This window comes from Oncorhynchus mykiss, chromosome 11, assembly GCF_057628025.1.
Source record: "Oncorhynchus mykiss isolate SJ-2025 chromosome 11, ASM5762802v1, whole genome shotgun sequence".
NCBI classification, from domain to species: Eukaryota; Metazoa; Chordata; class Actinopteri; order Salmoniformes; family Salmonidae; genus Oncorhynchus; species Oncorhynchus mykiss.
In genome coordinates, this window is record NC_143032.1 from 8904054 (window position 1) to 8922604 (window position 18551).

An 18551-nucleotide genomic window follows, 5' to 3' on the forward strand; every position below is an offset into this window, starting at 1 on the left:
GATGCTTTAACAGAACAAACTGTCATCGAAATGTGTTGCACTATAAATGTAACTGATTGTTGGTTTTAGAATGATTTTGAAAGCTGAGTTTAAAGTGAAGGTTGCAAGAAAGGTTGTTGTTTGTCACTTGCATTTCTGTGTAAACCCAATACAATGGTGAGCCTCCTTGTACAGTAAAGTAGCTATCTACATTTGTTCATTGACTGGCAAATTGTTTACTCTGTCACCTCGCAGATATTGAATATTAGACAGTTTTGCCGAATTTTTATCACACTTTAGTTTTTTATTTGTGGGGTAACGGAAGACTGGAACTGCTGGCTGTTTTAAAGTGTTGTACTGCAGTATGGCTTACTAACAACTAACAGGATAACAGACGTGTCCTGTTTGGACTCAGGCAGTTACGGTGTAGTATTAACCTTATCTGTATCAGATGTAGAAGGTGTTTCTTACAACCTTCATTTTAAACTCAGCTTGCAAAATCATTCTAAAACCACCAATCAGTTACATTTATAGTACAACACATTTCGATGACAGTTTGTTCTGTTAAAGCATCTACAGTATGGGATGTGACTCTCCTCCATGTGACTCACAGATGCAGGTCCAGCCTCTTGCATTGGGAGACCTCCTGTCAGGGACACCAAACATGACCACACACAAGAGATGGTAAGAAGTTAACAATCTTTGGTAGCATTAAATTGTACACTGTTACAGTGTCTATGGTTTTATTTACTTTTAATTAGATTTGTTATGCCTTTAATTTCTGTCTTTAGATACCATGAACATACAGATCCACTGGTTAACAAGTTACCTTTTCTGCTCACGACACGCTGCGGCAGCAAGCACAATTGCTAGTTTTATCTCCATCTATCGTTGCAAGCTAGTTTTGAAGAAAATACCCAGATGTATTTTTGATAGGATTTACCGTAGAACGTTTACCGTAGAACGTTAGATATTTATTGAATTCCCATCGGGACGGAGGGTAACTTTTAAACCAGCTGATTTGTGTGAAACTTTTTTTTATTTTCTCAATTTGATCTTACTGTCACGCCCTGACCATAGAGAGCCATTGTTTCTCTATGGTGTAGTAGGTCAGGGTGTGAATAGGGAGTGTTCTAGTATATATATGTCTATGTTGTGTTCTAGTTTCTTTTTCTATGTTAGTGTTCTGTATGATTCCCAATTAGAGGCAGCTGGTAATCGTTGTCTCTAATTGGGGTTCATATTTAAGTAGTTATTTTTCCCACCTGTGTTTGTGGGATCTTGTTTATGTGTAGTTGCCTGTGAGCACTTCATTGTCTTCACGTTTCGTTCATTCTTTATTGTTTTGTGCGTTTCAGTTAATAAACATGTGGTAACCATATCACGCTGCACCTTGGTCCGATAATTCTTACGACAAACGTGACACTTGCATTTCACTTTTCATCTCTTTCAGCTAATTCATTTTGCTTTTAAGTTCCTTCTACATCTGTACATCAGCTCATTTCAAGTTCCTTCTACATCTGTACATCAGCTCATTTCAAGTTCCTTCTTCCCTCTACATCTGTACATCAGCTCATTTCTAAATATTCTATCTGATTGTTGTCTCCATGTCTTCTAAACTTTAGATTGGACCCTTTTAAATGTACTTTTTGTAACCGAATACAGTTCAGGTACCGTTAACAGTTTTTAATGGGTCGGTTTCTAAGTAGCCTATGGAAACAGCTTGGATTGGATTGGATTGGAATACAGCTTGGATTGGAACCAGGGTGTCTGTAGTGACGCCTCTAGCACTGAGATGCAGTGTCTTCGACCACGGGATTAGTTGACCTGAAAGGTCTTTAAGTGAAGTTAGCACTGTACTCTGGAACCTGTTGTGTTGTAGGGTCTGGGCCTTCAAAGACCAGAACTGACTAGCCATGGCTGTAATAAAAATACATGTATTGTACAAGACCTAATTGTAATGTACCAAATGAATTTACGATATGAAAATATTTCATGAGGATACACTTGTAGGTCACCTTCAATTTACTCTCAGGATAGTATTGTCTTTCCACAGGAAACATAATGGGTGATGTAACGGCAGATGTGAAGTTTATCCTCATAACAATTTTCTTTGTTTTAGCTAAACTCTCGTGATGGGGGCAAAAATCAATACAGTTCCATGTCACAATATCATTTTTTTAACCATATTATATTGATATTTGACTCCCAAGTATCGATTAAAAAAATATGTTTTTAAAAGTCTACGTAGCATTAGCTAGCGCTAGTCGGCTGTAACTGCGCCAAAACTCCCGTATTTTTCATCCTAAAGCTTGGCTTCAATCTTCTTTTTAAATAGTGAGCCAATATGTTTTCAGCACCTTTATTTCCATGACTGATCCCCCAGAAATGTGACATGCTCTGTTGTCTTGTCTCTCTGCAGCAGACATACTGTATAGTGAGCCAATATGTTTTCAGCACCTTTATTTCCATGACTGATACCCCAGAAATGTGACATGCTCTGTTGTCTTGTCTCTCTGCAGCAGACATACTGTATGGTGAGCAATATGTTTGGAACATTAAATCACAATAAAATCACAGTATCGCATCAAATCATGAGAATTGCAGTACATTTCATATCGGCACCTAAGTATTGTGATGATATAATATCATGAGGTCTCTGGCAATTCCCAGCGGTATTAAGCTTGTATTTGCACAAAATCACAGTGAAAATAAATACGTAAAAAATCAAATGAATGTTAGACAATGTAATACTTTTCATATACATGTAACACTGAAATATTAAGGTCAAAACACCCCACTCGTGTAGCCCTATTGCAAAAGTTCAGTCAGCCATGATGGAAGATGTTCAGCCAGCGATGATGGCATACGTTCTGCCAGCCATGATGGCATACGTTCAGCCAGCCATGATGGAAGATGTTCAGCCAGCCATGATACATACGTTCGGCCAGCCATGATACATACGTTCGGCCAGCCATGATACATACGTTCGGCCAGCCATGATACATACGTTCGGCCAGCCATGATGGAAGATGTTCAGCCAGCGATGATGGCATACGTTAGGTCAGCCATGATGGTATACTTTCGGCCAGCCATGATGGTATACGTTCAGCCAGCCATGATACATACGTTCAGCCAGCCATGATGACATACGTTCAGCCAGCCATGATGGAAGATGTTCAGCCAGCCATGATGGCATACGTTCAGCCAGCCATGATGGAAGATGTTCAGCCAGCCATGATGGCATACGTTCAGCCAGTCATGATGGCATACGTTCAGCCAGTCATGATGGAAGATGTTCAGCCAGCGATGATGGCATACGTTCAGCCAGCCATGATGGAAGATGTTCAGCCAGCCATGATAGCATACGTTCAGCCAGCCATGATGGAAGATGTTCAGCCAGCCATGATGGCATACGTTCGGCCAACATTGATGGCATACGTTCAGCCAGCCATGAATATCTTCATAGAAGTATGTTGTCGTCTGTATTCAAGGCTGTCAACAAGACACTGTTCGAATACAGTGGTCCAAATACTATGTACATCTAGGATAATGCAGATATGGAGACTAAATTGTAATTACACAGAAAAGGCTGCAAGAGTGTTGAAGACGATGTATAGATACATATTTGGTCACCTTTAAGTTGTTGATGACAAGAATACAGATTTTCCCTTCCTCATATTCTTAGTGTGGTCTTTGTTTTGTATATAACAGTGCTTCCCCTAGGACATATCCTGTCTTGTATAGTTTTAGGACACAAAAGATGCCAGAGAATGATTTAATATGAAAATAAATATTATTGATATTATGTCTATTGGATGTCATATGCCTTATGAGGATTCAACGTTAAGGCTTCAGCCATACATTACATGGGGTAATCTGCAAATTATAATTAAAGATGCACTATGCAGAAATCGCTCCGTCATTACCTGGTTGCTAAAATTCTAATTGTTCTCCTATTCAGGAAAAACAAGCACTGTACCATTGTACCATCTAAACAGCTGAAATATATTTTCCACAATGAACGTTTTTATATTTTCAGCTGTTTGAAGCTGGTGTACAAAACCCAAAGTAAAAGACACAAAAAAGGAACATCTAAATAGCGCACCTAGAACCAATCTACTGCTTCTTAGATTTGCTTTCAATGAGAATGACAGATCTATAATCCACATTTCTATGTGATTTTTCTGGGGGGTTGCCCAAAAGGTTACATACATATTGCAGCTTTAATAGAAAATTGAAACAGTACCTACTGACCTTGGAACCGGTATCACGACTCTTGGCTCTCATCTTGTTGACCTGAGTCTCAGCAATATCAGCCCTCTCCTCTGCCTCATCCAGGTCATACTGAATCTTGCAGAACTTTCCCAAATTGGAATTGGCTTGAAAAATATTAATAATTTAATCTTTAGCAAACACAACATTTCGTAGGTTACAGATACATCAGTTAATCAGGGGTCCCTTTTCCCCCCAGGGACCCATATTTTTTAAGTTGCACTATGCATTAATCGCTCCGCCATTTCCTTGTTGCTAAAATTCTAATAGTTTGCCTAATTTCAGTTTATGTGACAAAATAGTGTATAAAATCATTGTACCATCTAAACCGCTGTGAAATATATTTTACATAACCAAAAATATTGCTGTTTCAGCTGTTTGAAGTAGAAAACCGAATGCAAAAGACCAAAAAACAACATTTAAGAACGGGAAGCATAGAAATAGCTTATATAGAACAGATCTACTGCTTTTTAGACTTTCAAGCAGAATGATAGATCTATAAAAATGTGAATTTGGTCAGGTCGGGGAAAAAGTTACATATTTCCACTTTAAGACCAACTGAAGATATCCCCATGTGCAGCAGGGTAGCGTGTTTTTTTTGGGGGGGGGGGGGGGGTTTACCCCTCAAATCAAGTAAGGGCCTGCGACACACCCCCCCCCCCCCCCCCAGGAAACTTTGGTGCCCCCCTGGCCACATTTACATTTTAGTAATTTAGCCGCCCTGGGTTAGGAACCACTGAGTTATATGATGAAAGGTTTTCCAATCAATGTTTGATTTAATTGAGATTTCAGCGGGCAGGTCATTACTTACGTAGATCATCCAGGCTGTGTACAGTAAATCTCTCTGCGGTTAAACAGCTCAGCGGGCTCATGCAGGAAGGTGAACATCGCCATTATCAAACTGTGGCGGGTTCTGGGGGTGGCAGTCAATCTCCTTCACAGTAACATTCTAAAAGAAGAGTAAATTATGTTTCCACAGTTTATGTTGTCTCCAGCTTTAGCCACCTATTATTTTAAATTATATTATCAATTCAATCAACAAATGTTTTGTTTCATTTTTAAAAGTGCATAACTCATTATACAGTGCCTTCAGAAAGTATTCATACTCTGACTTATTTCACATTTTGTTGTTTTACAGCCTGAATTCAAAATGGATTACATTGTTTTCTCTCACTCATCTACACAGAATTCCCCATAATGACAAAGTGAAAATGTGTATATCTAATTTACATAAGTATTCACACCTGAGTCAATACATGTTAGAATCACCTTTGACAGTTGTTACAGCTGTGAGTCTTTCTGGCTAAATCTAAGATCTTTGCACACCTGGATTGTATAATATTTGCATTATTTTTTTTTACATTTCTTTAAGCTCTGTCAAGTTGGTTGTTGATCATTGCTAGACAGTCATTTTTAAGTCTTGTCGTAGATTTACAAGCCGATTTAAGTCAAAACTGTAACTAGGCAACTCAGGAACATTCACTGTCGTCTTGGTAAGCAACTCCAGTATATATTTGACCTTTTGTTTTAGGTGTGTTGTGTTGGATTTGCCCCAAATATAACATTTTGTATTCAGGACATAAAGTTAATTTCTTTGCCACATTTCTTTGCAGTTTTACTTTAGTGCCTTTATTGCAAACGCAGATGCATGTTTCGGAATATTCTTATTCTACAGGCTTTTTCTAAGTCCCTTTTTGTGGCAGCTGACCACACAACTGAACAGTAGTCCAGGTTCAACAAAACTAGGGCCTGTAGGACCTAGATCAGACCTTGTTGATAGTGCTGTTAAGAAGGTAAAGCAGTGCTTTATTATGGACAGACTTCTCCCCATCTTAGCTACTGTTGTATCAATATGTTTTGACCATGACAGTTTACAATCCAGGGTTACTCCAGGCAGTTTAGTCAATTTGCTCAATTTCCACATAATTTATTACAAGATTTAGTTGAGGTTTAAGATTTACACACTTTCTAGTAGGCTTAAATTGAAAATATGGCAAATAGGAGTGGCAACATCATCTGCTATTATCCTCAGTAATTTTCCATCCAAGTTGTCAGACCCCGGTGGCTTGTCATTGTTTATAGACAACAATAATTTTTTCACCCTTTCCACACTCACTTTACGGAATTCAAAATTACAATGCTTGTCTTTCATAATTTGGTCAGATATACTTGGATGTGTAGTGTCAGCTGCTGGCATGTCATGCCTAAGTTTGCTAATCTTGCCAATGAAAGAATCATTAAAGTAGTTGGCAATATCAGTCGGTTTTGTGATGAATGAGCCTGATCTGATTCAATGAGTTAGCTTTTTTCCAAAGATGTCATTTGAGGTGCGACAGTTTTTTACTATCATTCTTTATGTAATTTATCTTTGTTTCATAGTGTAGTTTATTCTTCTTTTTGTTCAGTTTAGTCACATGATTTCTCAATTTGCAGTACGTGTGCCAATCGGTTGTGCAGCCAGACTTGTTTGTCATTCCTTTATCCTAATCCCTCTCAACCATACAATTTTTCAATTACTCATCAATCCACAGGGATTTAACAGTTTTTACAGTTACTTTCTTAATAGGTGCATGCTTATTAGTAACTGCAATAAGCAATTTCATAAATGTGTCAGGTGCAGCGTCTGTTTGCGCCTCATTACAGAGGCGCAAACCAACAAATATTCTTTACATCAACATGATGTACATGATTGTCTGTTAATTGAATGATTAGAATATTCCGCCCTGAAACATATAATTGTATGGAATTGATTAGAATGTATAAAATCATAATCAATAAATGTGTAGTCCTAGTCAGAATTAGGGTAAAACAACATGTCTTTATGGTATTTTAAACACAGACTGTCTGAGCTTGGTGCCGACCTTACTCGAGATTTGGGAGAGAACGGGGAGTATGTCTCAAGGACAACGTCACTATCTCTGTCGGCTGGGAAGTGAGACAGACAGTGTGTGCGTAGCAGGACATGTGTGTGCGTATGTTTGTGTATGTATGTGCATCTGTTTGTGTGTGTGTGTGTGTATGATCTAAGCTTTACAGGAATGTGGTTCTCAATATAAACAGCAACACCTCCACCACTGGCATTTCAGTATTTTCTGTAAATGTTATAACCTTGTATTGCTACTAGTGTATTATCTAAGTGAGTTTCAGAGATAGTCATAATATGAATGTCATCTGTTACTAGAAAATTATTGATTTCATGAACCTTGTTTCTTAATAACCTCAATGGGATCGGTGTCCCCCCGCAGGACGGTTGAGCTAACGTAGGCTTTGATAAGCATGAGGTTGTAAGTAACAAAAAAAAATCCCAGGACATAGACATATCTGATATGAGCAGAAAGCTTCAATTATTGTTAATCTAACTGCACTGTCCATTTTACAGTAAAATAATACAATGCTATTGTTTGAGGAGAGTGCACAATAAATTAACTTTGCACAATTATGAAATGTATTACTAAACAAATTAGGCACATTTGGGCAATCTTGATATAACATTTTGAACTAATATGCAATGGTTCATTGGATCAGTCTATAGCTTTGCACATACCCTGCTGCCATCTAGTGGCCAAAATCTAAATTGCGCCTGGGCTGGAATAATACATTATGGCCTTTCTTTTGCATTTCAAAGATGATGGTTCTTTGTATTATCTTTTACCAGATCTAATGTGTTATATTTTCCTACATTAATTTCACATTCCCACAAACTTCAAAGTGTTTCCTTTCAAATGGTATCAAGAATATGCATATCCTCAGTTCCTGAGCTACAGGCAGTTAGATTTGGGTATGTCATCTTAGATGAGAATTGAAAAAAGGGTCAGATCCTTAAGAGGTGTTAACGTGGGCTATTTTGAGAACTTTTCTACTGGGATGCTTACTTGTTTTCATTGCTTTACTGGGAAGCTTAGCAGAGGTAGATATGTTCATGTTATTTATGTTAGTGTAGGGTGAGCTGCACACAGTGGACTTCCTACTAGGGCATACCGCCTCAGTGCTAACAGTATACATCTGGTTCATAGGCACATCATTACTGCATACAAAAGCTGTAGGATCAACAGAGTTACTTACATTGTGTCTACCAACTTCCCTGGTATAATGTACATTTGCTGAAGCATTATGACAACTCAGCGACACAATGGTAAGTATTAACTGAGCTGGGCTTGGGTCATTGATAAGTAATTGTCTCAACGCAGCCTTATAATGCTGTGAAAGGATCCAGGATCCCACATGATTTGGGTGGATCCCAACCTCCATATAAAATGTGTTTTGTTTCCAAAAGGTATCAAAATTGTCAACAAAAAGTTACACCCATTGTGCTGCAATAATCACATAGCCAGTTGTGAAGAGAAATAATCCTGCTAAAGCATTCAATGCCACGATTCAGAGGGCACAGTGCCAGATATGATGGGTCTTTTATTAGTATAGCAGAGAGTCAATCAGCTCTTTAAAATCCAGTTTCAACTCTTCAGAGCTGCCCTTGATAATATCATTAAAACCCACATAGACTACGATACAATCGATTTCCATGTAACGACATAGTACATTCGTGAGCAGCTTAGTAATGTAATTTACTCGAGCTCTAGGATAGGACATTGTTTTTGCACCAGGAATGGTCACATTTCTTACCATGGAGCTGCCCAAAATCACGGCTGGCGAGCAGTACGAGGAAATCCACCCACTCCCACGCTTCACAGGATTCGGAGAACCCTTTATGGACGGGCGAGAGGCAGGATAACTTGAGCCTGTTGCTCTCTGCGCCTGGTGCAGGCCTCCGACAGATGTAGAAGCCCTGCTCGATCCAGGGCAGGAAGGTTGCTGACTTCAAAATCGTAAGAGTAGGCACTGCGACCGCAGACACAGGTACCCCCAGTGACGAAGGTGCAGGAAAATCAGGCTCCAGGACGGCGAAATGATTAGTCGTTTGTATCTCGTTGGGAGTGTAGACTGCTTTGTGGGAGGCCGCTGTCTTCGGCTTCCACCGCTCGTGACATGCGACCATCGTTGATTGTCGTGCTCCTCTTGCTGTGCTCCTTCGACTCCGCTATCAGATGGGGAAGCTCCGGGCAACACCGCCCAGTCGCACAACGACAAACGACAAGGCGGAGATGCATCCAACAACCGCAAATGCTGTCCCGCCACCGGCGTAGAAAAGGTAAACATTCCACTCTGCGTTTTCCCCAGTTTCTTACGTAGGTTTGCGACCTGCGTGATCAAGGAAGGCACCTCAAAGCCTATAATCCTCGGCAAGTAAACAATTGCCACATTGGAACTCTGCGTGATCCGGTTTATCCCGTGACAAAGTGTAGTAGTGTCCTGCCTTCTATTTCACTGAATAGATTGAATTGGGGCCATTGTCAAGAGTGTGTGCCTACGCGACAACCTTAGGGTGGAAGTTTACGATTCTTACCTGTTGTTGGTCACCCCTTGTTTGGTGGAACAGATCTCTACCGAGGATGAAATAGACAAATACTTCAGACCAACATCAGTCAACTGACAAGCTACGTATTTTCTGATTTTGAGCCTAGTGATGATGTGTCAATGATAGTTGTTAGGTACTTTAATGTTTATCTTCGTCTGCAGACTTCTTCTACCTTCAGGATGTCCAGTGCATTGTCTATCTCCAGGCCTTCATCCCTCTTTATAAAGAGTGTTGTTCAGCCCTATATGGAGAGGCCCATTAAAAAGTAGTCCTCCTCCCATCTTGTTTACATGTCATTGTTCCTTCCTTTTATCCTTGAGGACAAAGATAAACCTGTGAAATTGCTCTTGGATTCCTTCAACTGACCATGAGGCACTTCAATGTGCGTGACTGTCTGGGCCTCACCATCTGACATTGTAATAGCTGGGGCCTGTTTGCAAAGGACTCACATAAATACATCTTGGCCATACATGAAAGAACACTTGTCACCTTCCTCAAGCAACTCATGTTTAGACTCCATTTACCTTATGAGATGTTAACAAAACGTCCACCCCAGGGCATCATGCCCTGGAAAATATAGAAAATATAGTATATTTTACACATAATTACATCAAATTTGGTCAAATTTACTATCAGTGGTTCCTTTAAAAAAATTGGGTGGATTCCACCTCTGCTTCCACCATGATAGATATCATTAGGGCTGGGCAATATGGCAAATAAATTATCATGATATCTCTATATTTTTTCATTCAATAACGATAATTATCACGATATTAATCAAATCATGTCTAAAAGGTGCATGCATGTCTGCTTCAAACTCAAGAATGCCTGAACAAACCGTGGTTAGAGTGTTGGGCCAGTAGCCAAAAGCTGACAAGGTAAAAAATCTTGTCTTTCTACTCCTGAACAAGGCAGTTAACCCACTGTTCCCCGATAGGCCTTCATTGTAAATAAGTTGTTCTTAGCTGACTTGCCTAGTTAAATAAAGGTTACATTTTTTTATTTTATTATGTGAGCTACACACAAAATTATACTTGAAGGAAAATTGTTCCATGTTTGCGGCCTGGAAGCACGTACCTGGGGTCAATTAAATTGATAAGCCTCTTGAAACCTTCCCTTTCGGCTGCTAATTGGTAGCATGTCCTTAGCAATGCAATGCATACTAGCATTTGTGATGTCTTTGTTTTTTGCCACTGTTTTCGCCTACATGACACATTTTTCAGGGTTAATAGTGGTTACTCCATCACTCGAGGTGCTAAGGGGTTTTTAGTGGGCGTATACCTCTCCACGTGCATATTGTCACTTCTCTGCACGTTCCTGCTGCGTCACAGAGGTGAAATGGACTGTTGTACCTAATTATTCTATATCGACATTATCGAAAATTAATCTAACCGTTTTATATCGTTATTGAGTGAAGTAATTACCTCGACAATTACTGATATTGATTTATTGCCCAGCCCTAGATTACCAGTCACCCTCAAAAGACAATATCCCATTAAAACCTTGTTAAATAGCCTTTTATATCGTTTTTCTCTTTATTAGCATCCTCTGATTAATGTATGCATTAACTCAATCTTGGTTACACCACTGATATTAACAAGTTATAGATGATCATTCTATCTCTGGAGATAGGTGGGGACGTGCTAAATAACTTACAAGCGTAGATAAATCTGGACATTCATAAATTGGGCCAAAGTCAACATTATCCGGCCATATGACAATGGATAACATATTTTATAAAGTAATATAACTGTATGTAACTGCTTCCCGGGTAATATAATAATAGATTATGGTGAGTAACTATTTGATCTTTTTGATAAGGAAATACTTTTTTTGTGGGGGGGGGGGGGGGTCTCGAGTGACAACTACCCAGGTTAAGTGCAACAGACATTGTGACTGAGACACGGTGGCTGTGGTAAGACATTAGTGAAGGTGTGAAGCTGTCTACAAATGGATAATGTAGTGGTTGACACAGCTGGAAAGAGCCTTATACACTTTTAGAAAAAAGGGTATTAACTATAACTAAAAATGATTATTCGGCTGTCCCCATATGAGAACCCTTTGGGTAACCCTTTTTGGTTCTAGGTAGAAGCTTTTTGGTTCTAGGTAGAAGCTTTTTGGTTCTAGATAGAGCCTTTTTGGTTCTAGATAGAGCCTTTTTGGTTCTAGATAGAGCCTTTTTGGTTCCAGGTAGAAGCTTTTTGGGTTTCATGCGAAACTGTTTTCACAAGAGGGTTCTATGTGGAACCAAAAATGGGTTCTCCTATGAGGACTGCCGAAGAACCCTTTTGGAACCCTTTTTTCTAAGAGTGTACCTCCTTCAAAACGTGTGTGCAGGCGGCAAGTGCTCTGTTTCGTCTTAAGTAAACCATAAAGGCCATTTTGACAACTTCACACCTTGCACCTAGCACATACCAGTCTGTGTCCCTCAACGATTTGTTACGGGTCCCATTCCCAGCTGTCGTGTGTGGAGGGCATTTGAGTCTTGCTTAGTACACTTGAACAAATGTTCACTTACACTTATGGAAGGGGGTAAAGGGATTGTCCACCCAAATTAGGTTTCCTTAACTGGTAAGTGGTGATTGGACGAGGTAAAACCATGCTTTGGTTTTGTTTAACTAGCCATTGTCTCAAAATGCTTTTCTGGACCAAAATGCAAGTAAATATTAGGAAACCAATATGTACATTTGTAATTTGGGTGAACTATCCCTTTTTGGGGTTATTCGAGCCTTGCTTGATGTACTTGAACACATGGACTCACCTTAAACTATTCTCCTGTCATCCATTGTCTTCATAGAATGACAACTGGCAGAGATCTCTTTCCTAACCAAGGCACGTGGGATCCCTGACAGAGGGTGAGTGAAAAAGGAGAGGATGTGTAGTTGGCTAGCGTAGTGATGCAGGAGTAGCCTCCAATCCACACCAGGGTGCTGTGTGGGCTCTTAAAATGAGTTCCAACAAGATAATGTATTGGTTAAGCATTTTTATCTCACTGAGACTTTCACCAGATTGAAAAACAAACAGAATTTATTGAGGTACTATTCAGCATGCACTTGCTTTCCAGAAGCATAGATTATTCCTCAGTTATCATATGAAGATACTTTTGGCCATGTAGTGTATGTGGACACCTGCTCGTCGAGCATCTCATTCCAAAATCATGGCCATTAATATGGAGTTGGTCCCCCCTTTGCTGCTATAACAGCCTCAACTCTTCTGGGAAGGTTCTCGACTAGATGTTGTAACATTGCTGTGGGGACATGCTTCCATTCAGCCACGAGCATTAGTGAGGCAGTGCACTGATGTTGGCCGATTAGGCCTGGCTTGCAGATGGTGTTCCAATTCATCCCAAAGGTGTTTGATTGGGTTGGCGTCAGGGCTCTGGGCAGGCCAGTCAAGTTCTTCCACACCGATCTTGACAAAGCATTTCTGTATGGACCTCGCTTCCTGCACAGGGCCATTGTCATGCTGAAACAGGAAAGGGCCTTCCCCAAACTGTTGCCACAAATTTGGAAGCACAGAATCGTCTAAAATGTATACTGTAGAGTTCAGATTTCCCTTCACTGGAGCTAAGGGGCTTTGCCCGAACCATGAAAACATCCCCAGACCATTATTCCTCCTCCACCAAATGTTTCAGTTGGCACTATGCATTGGGGCAGGTAGCATTCTCCTGGCATCCGCCAAACCCAGATTCGTCCATCGGACGGCCAGATGGTGAAGCATGATTCATCACTCCACAGAACGTGTTTCCACTTCTCCAGAGTCCAATGGCGGCTAGCTTTACACCACTACCACCGACGCTTGGCATTGGGCATGGTGATCTTAAGCTTGTGTGCGGCTGCTCGGCCATGGAAACCTATTTCATTAAGTTCCTGACTAACAGTTCTTGTGCTGACGTTGCTTCCAGAAACAGTTTGGAACTCGGTAGTGAGTGTTGCAACCGAGAACGGACAATATTTTACACGCTTCAGCACTCTGCGGTCCCGTTCTGTGAGCTTGTGTGGCCTACCACGTCGCGGCTGAGCCGTTGTTGCTCCTAGACGTTTCCACTTCACAATAATCACACTTACAGTTGACTGGAGCAGTTCTAGCAGGGCAGAAATTTGACGAACTGACTTGCTGGAAAGGTGGCATCCTATGACGGTGCCATGATGAAAGCACTGAGCTCTTCAGTAAGGCCATTCTGCCAATGTTTGTCTGTGGAGATTGCATGGCTGTGTGCTCAATTTTGTCACTGACTAAAATACAGTAGAATAGAATACCGTTTTTACATATGAGATGAGTAAAGTAGTATGTAAACAGTATATTAACATTATTAAAGTGACTCGTGTTCCATTATTAAAGTGAACAGGGATTCCAAGTCTATGTATATAGGGCAGCAGCCTTTAAGGTGCAGGGTTGCGTAACCGGGTGGTAACCGGCTAGTGATGGCTATTTAACAGTCGTATGGCCTTGAGACAGAAGCTGGTTTTCAATCTCTTGGTCCCAGCTTTGATGCACCTGTACTGACCTCGACTTCTGGATGGGAGCAGGGTGAACAGGCCGTGGCTCGGGTGGTTGATGTCCTTGATGATCTTTTTGGCCATCCTGTGACATCGGGTGCTGTAGGTGTCCTGGAGGGCAGGTAGTTTGCCCCGGGTGATAAGTTGGGCAGACCGCACCACCCTCTGGAGAGCCCTGCGGTTGTGGGCAGTGCAGTTGCTGTACCAGGCGGTGATACAGCCTGACAGGATGCTCTCAATTATGCATCTGTAAAAGTTTGAGAGTTTTAGGGGCCAAGCCAAATTTCTTCAGCCTCCTAAAGGTTGAAGAGGCGGTATTGCGCCTTCTTCATCACACTGTCTGTGTGGGTGAACCATTTCAGATCGGCAGTGATGTGTACGCTGAGGAACTTGAAGCATTGCACCTTCTCCACTGCGGTCCTGTCGATGTGGATAGGGGCGTGCTCCCTCTGCTGTTTCCTGAAGTCCGCGATCAGCTCCTTTGTTTTGTTGAGTGTCAGGTTATTTTCCTGGCACCACTCTCCCAGGGCCCTGACCTCATCCATGTAGGCTGTCTTGTCATTGTTGGTAATCAGGCCTACTAGTGTTGTGTCATCTGCAAACTTAATGATTGAGTTGAAGGTGTGCCTGGTCACGCAGTCATGGATGAACAGGAAGGGGCTGAGCACACACCCTTGTGGGGCCCCTGTGTTGAGGATTAGCAAAGTGGAGGTGTTGTTGCCTACCTTCAACACCTGGGGTGGCCCGTCAGGAAGTCTAGGACCCAGTTGCACAGAGCGGGGTTCAGACCAGGGCCAAGAGCTTAACGATGAGCTTGGAGGGTACAGTACTATGATGTTGAATGCTGAGCTATAGTCAAAGAACAGCATTCTTACATAGGTATTCCTCATCCAGATATTCTTAGGTAGAGGAATTACTTTTGCTTCCATCCAGGCCTGGGGACACACACTTTCTAGTAGGCTTAAATTGAAAATATTGCAAATAGGAGTGGCAATATAGTACGCTATTATCCTCAGTAATTTTCCATCCAAGTTGGCTTGTCATTGATGACAACAATCATTTGTTCACCTCTTCCACACTCACTTTACGGAATTCAAAATTACAATGTCTTTCATAATTTGGTCAGATATACTTGGATGTGTAGTGTCAGCGTTTGTTGCTGGCATGTCATGCTTAAGTTTGCGAATCTTGCCATTGAAAAAAATCATTAAAGAAGTTGGCAATATCAGTCGGTTTTGTGATGAATGAGCCATCTGATGGTGGTATATAGCAGCTTCCTACAAGAATGGGCATTAGGTGAGGCAGATGAACCTGTAGCCATATTACTTCAACAGTATTTAACATGAGATCCTCTCTAATCTTTACAGGGATGTGGTTCTGAATATAAACAGCAACACCTCCACCATTGGCATTTCTGTCTTTTCCGTAGATGTTATAACCTTGTATTGCTACCACTGTATCATCAAAGGTATTGTCTAGGTGAGTTTCAGAGATAGTCAGAATATGAATGTCATATGTTACTAGCAAATTATTGATTTCATGAACCTTGTTTCTTAAGCTACATATGTTAACGTGGGCTATTTTGGGCACTTTTCTTCTAGGATGCTTACTTGTTTTCATTGCTTTACTGGGAAGCTTAGCAGAGGTAGATATGTTCATGTTATTTATGTTAGTGCAGGGTAAGCTACACACAGTGGACTTCCTACTAGGGCACACCGCCTCAGTGCTAACAGTATGAATCTGGTTCATAGGCACATGATTACTGCATACAATATCTGTAGGATCAGCAGAGGCATTCAGGGCAGTTAGAGGGACATAAATTAGTCTACTTACATTTAGTTTACCAATGCCCCTAGTATAATGTATATTTGCTAAAGCTTTATGACCACTCAGTATCACAATGGTAGAGATTAACTGAGCTGGGCTTGGGTCATTGATAAGTCATTGTCTCCACGCAGCCTTATAATGCTGTGAAAGGATCCAGGAACCTAAATGATTTGGGTGTATTCCATCCTCCTTATAAAACGTGTTTTATTTCTAAAAGGTAGACGTTTTCAACAAAAGTTACACCCATTGAGCTGCAATAATCACATAGCCAGTTGTGAAGAGAGAGAATCCTGCTAAAGCGTTCAATGCCACGATTCAGAGAAGGCTCAGGGGAGCATCGCTGGGGAGTTTCTCCCATTATTTTCTGCAAATTCTCTCAGGCTCTGTCAGGTTGGATGGGAGTGTCGCTGCACAGCTATTTTCAGGTCTCTCCAGAAATGTTTGTTGAAGTCGGGCTCTGGCTGGGCCACTCGAGGACATTCAGAGACTTGTCCTGAAGCCACTCCTGCGTTGTCTTGGCTGTGTGCTTTGGGTCATTGTCCTGTTGGAAGATTAACCTTCTAGTCCGGTCTGAGGTCCTGAGCACACTGAAAAACATCCCCACAGCAGGATGCTGTCACCCCTATGCTTCATCGTAGGGATGGTGCCAGGTTTTTTCCAGGTGTGACGCTTAGCATTTGGGACAAAGAGTTCAATCTTGGTTTCATCAGACCAGAGAATATTGTTTCTCATGGTCAGAGTCCTTTAGGTGTCTTTTGGCAAACTCCAAGCGAGCTGTCATGTGCCTTTTACTGAGGAGTGGCTTCCGTCTGGCCACTCTACCATAAAGGCCTGATTGGTGGAGTTCTACAGAGATGGTTGTCTTTCTGGAAGATTCTCCCATCTTCACAGAGGAACTCTGGAGCTCGGTCAGAGTCACCTCCCTGACCAAGGACTTTCTCCCCCGATTGCTCACTTCTTCCATTTAAGAATATTTTGGGACCTTAAATGCTGCAAAAATGTTTTGGTACCCTTCCCCAGATCTGTGCTTCGACACCATCCTGTATTGGAGCTCTATCTCAATTTTGAGTCTCTTAGCAAAGGGTCTGAATACTTATGTAAATAATATTTCTGTTTTTATGTTTAATAGATTTGCAAACATTTCTAAAAACCTATTTTCACATTGTCATTATGGTGTACTGTGTGTAGATTGATGATCATTATTTTTTAAATTAATTTTAGAATAAGGCTGTAATGTAACAAAATGTGGGAAAAGGGAAGGGGTCTGAATACTTTCCAAATACACTTCTAATTGAGCTGTTCTTGTATATTAATGTTCTGTATTATGTCATGTTTTGTGTGGACCCCAGGAAGAGTAGATGCTGCTTTTGCAGCTGCTAATTGGGATCCTAATAAAATACCAAATATGTCTGGAGAAAACCAGGCACCACTCATCACCCGTCTAACACCACACGTACCGTGAAGCATGGTGGTGGCAGCATCATGCAATGGGGATTCTTTTCAGCAGCCGGGACTGAGAGATTGGTATGGATAAAGGGAACAATGAATGGAGCCAAATACAGGAAAATCCTTAATGAGAACCTGCTTCAGAGGTCAAACGACAGACTGGGGGGCGAAGATTTACGTTCCAACAGTCAAAGCAACGCCGAAATGGCTTCAGAACATGAAAGTCCTTGAGTGGCCCAGCCAAAGCCCAGACTTGAATTCCATTGACAATCTGTGGAAAGACTTGAAGATTGCTGTTTACCGCCGCTCCCCATCTAACTTAACAGAGATTGAGAAAATCTTTGATCCAGATGTGCAAAGCTTATACAGACATAACAAAGAGGTGTCAAAGCTGTAAATGCCGCAAAAAGGTGCTTCTTCAAAGTATTGACTCAAGGGTGATAGTTCTATTTTTCATTTTCAATACATTTGCAAACATTTCTAAAAACATGTTTTCACTTAGTCATTATGAGGTATTCTGTGTAGATGGGTGAGAAGAAACAAAATATTGAATCCATTTTGAGTTCAGGCTGTAACACAACAAAATGTGAAATAAGTCAAAAGGGTGTGAATACTTTCTGAAGGCCCTGTGTACATCAAAGTAATATACTTCCTAAAAATACTATTTAAAATTGAATTAAAATATCTTAATTTATTTTGCCTTTAGGTAGAATAAAGTGTAAACTATATTGTGTTTTAATCCTACAGAATAAAGATACTTGAAGCATAATATAATAGCTTGCTGCTATGGTGTCTACTGCTTAATGTACGTTAGATCCAAGTCATGTTTATAATTTCACCCAGGTTGAACTAATACACTATTACCAGATTGCCCAAACATGGTTAGTTGGATTCATAGGGAATGAGTGGGTATCATGGTCTGTGTCTCAAAGACTGAGAGAAAAAAGCCTTGATTTTACAGGCTTTTACTTCAATATTTATGTTTTATCTCTTGTGTGTTTTTATTTCAATATACAACATAGTGTATGTTATCAGTTGAAGACATTCAGTTGTACAACTGGCTGGGTATCCCCCTTTCCCTATCTTAATGCTTACACAATGCATTAGTTCTC

General features: G+C 40.8%; 1 long non-coding RNA gene across 1 annotated transcript in view; it reads left to right on the plus strand.

Annotated features, from left to right (window-relative positions):
- Positions 1-75: 75 nt before the first annotated feature.
- The window catches only part of LOC149979464 (uncharacterized), a 32139-nt gene continuing 13663 nt past the window's right edge, over positions 76-18551 (plus strand). The window contains exons 1-2 of the long non-coding RNA XR_016484338.1: positions 76-156; positions 593-663. This is a non-coding gene — a long non-coding RNA (uncharacterized LOC149979464). The remainder of the gene's footprint in view (positions 157-592; positions 664-18551) is intronic.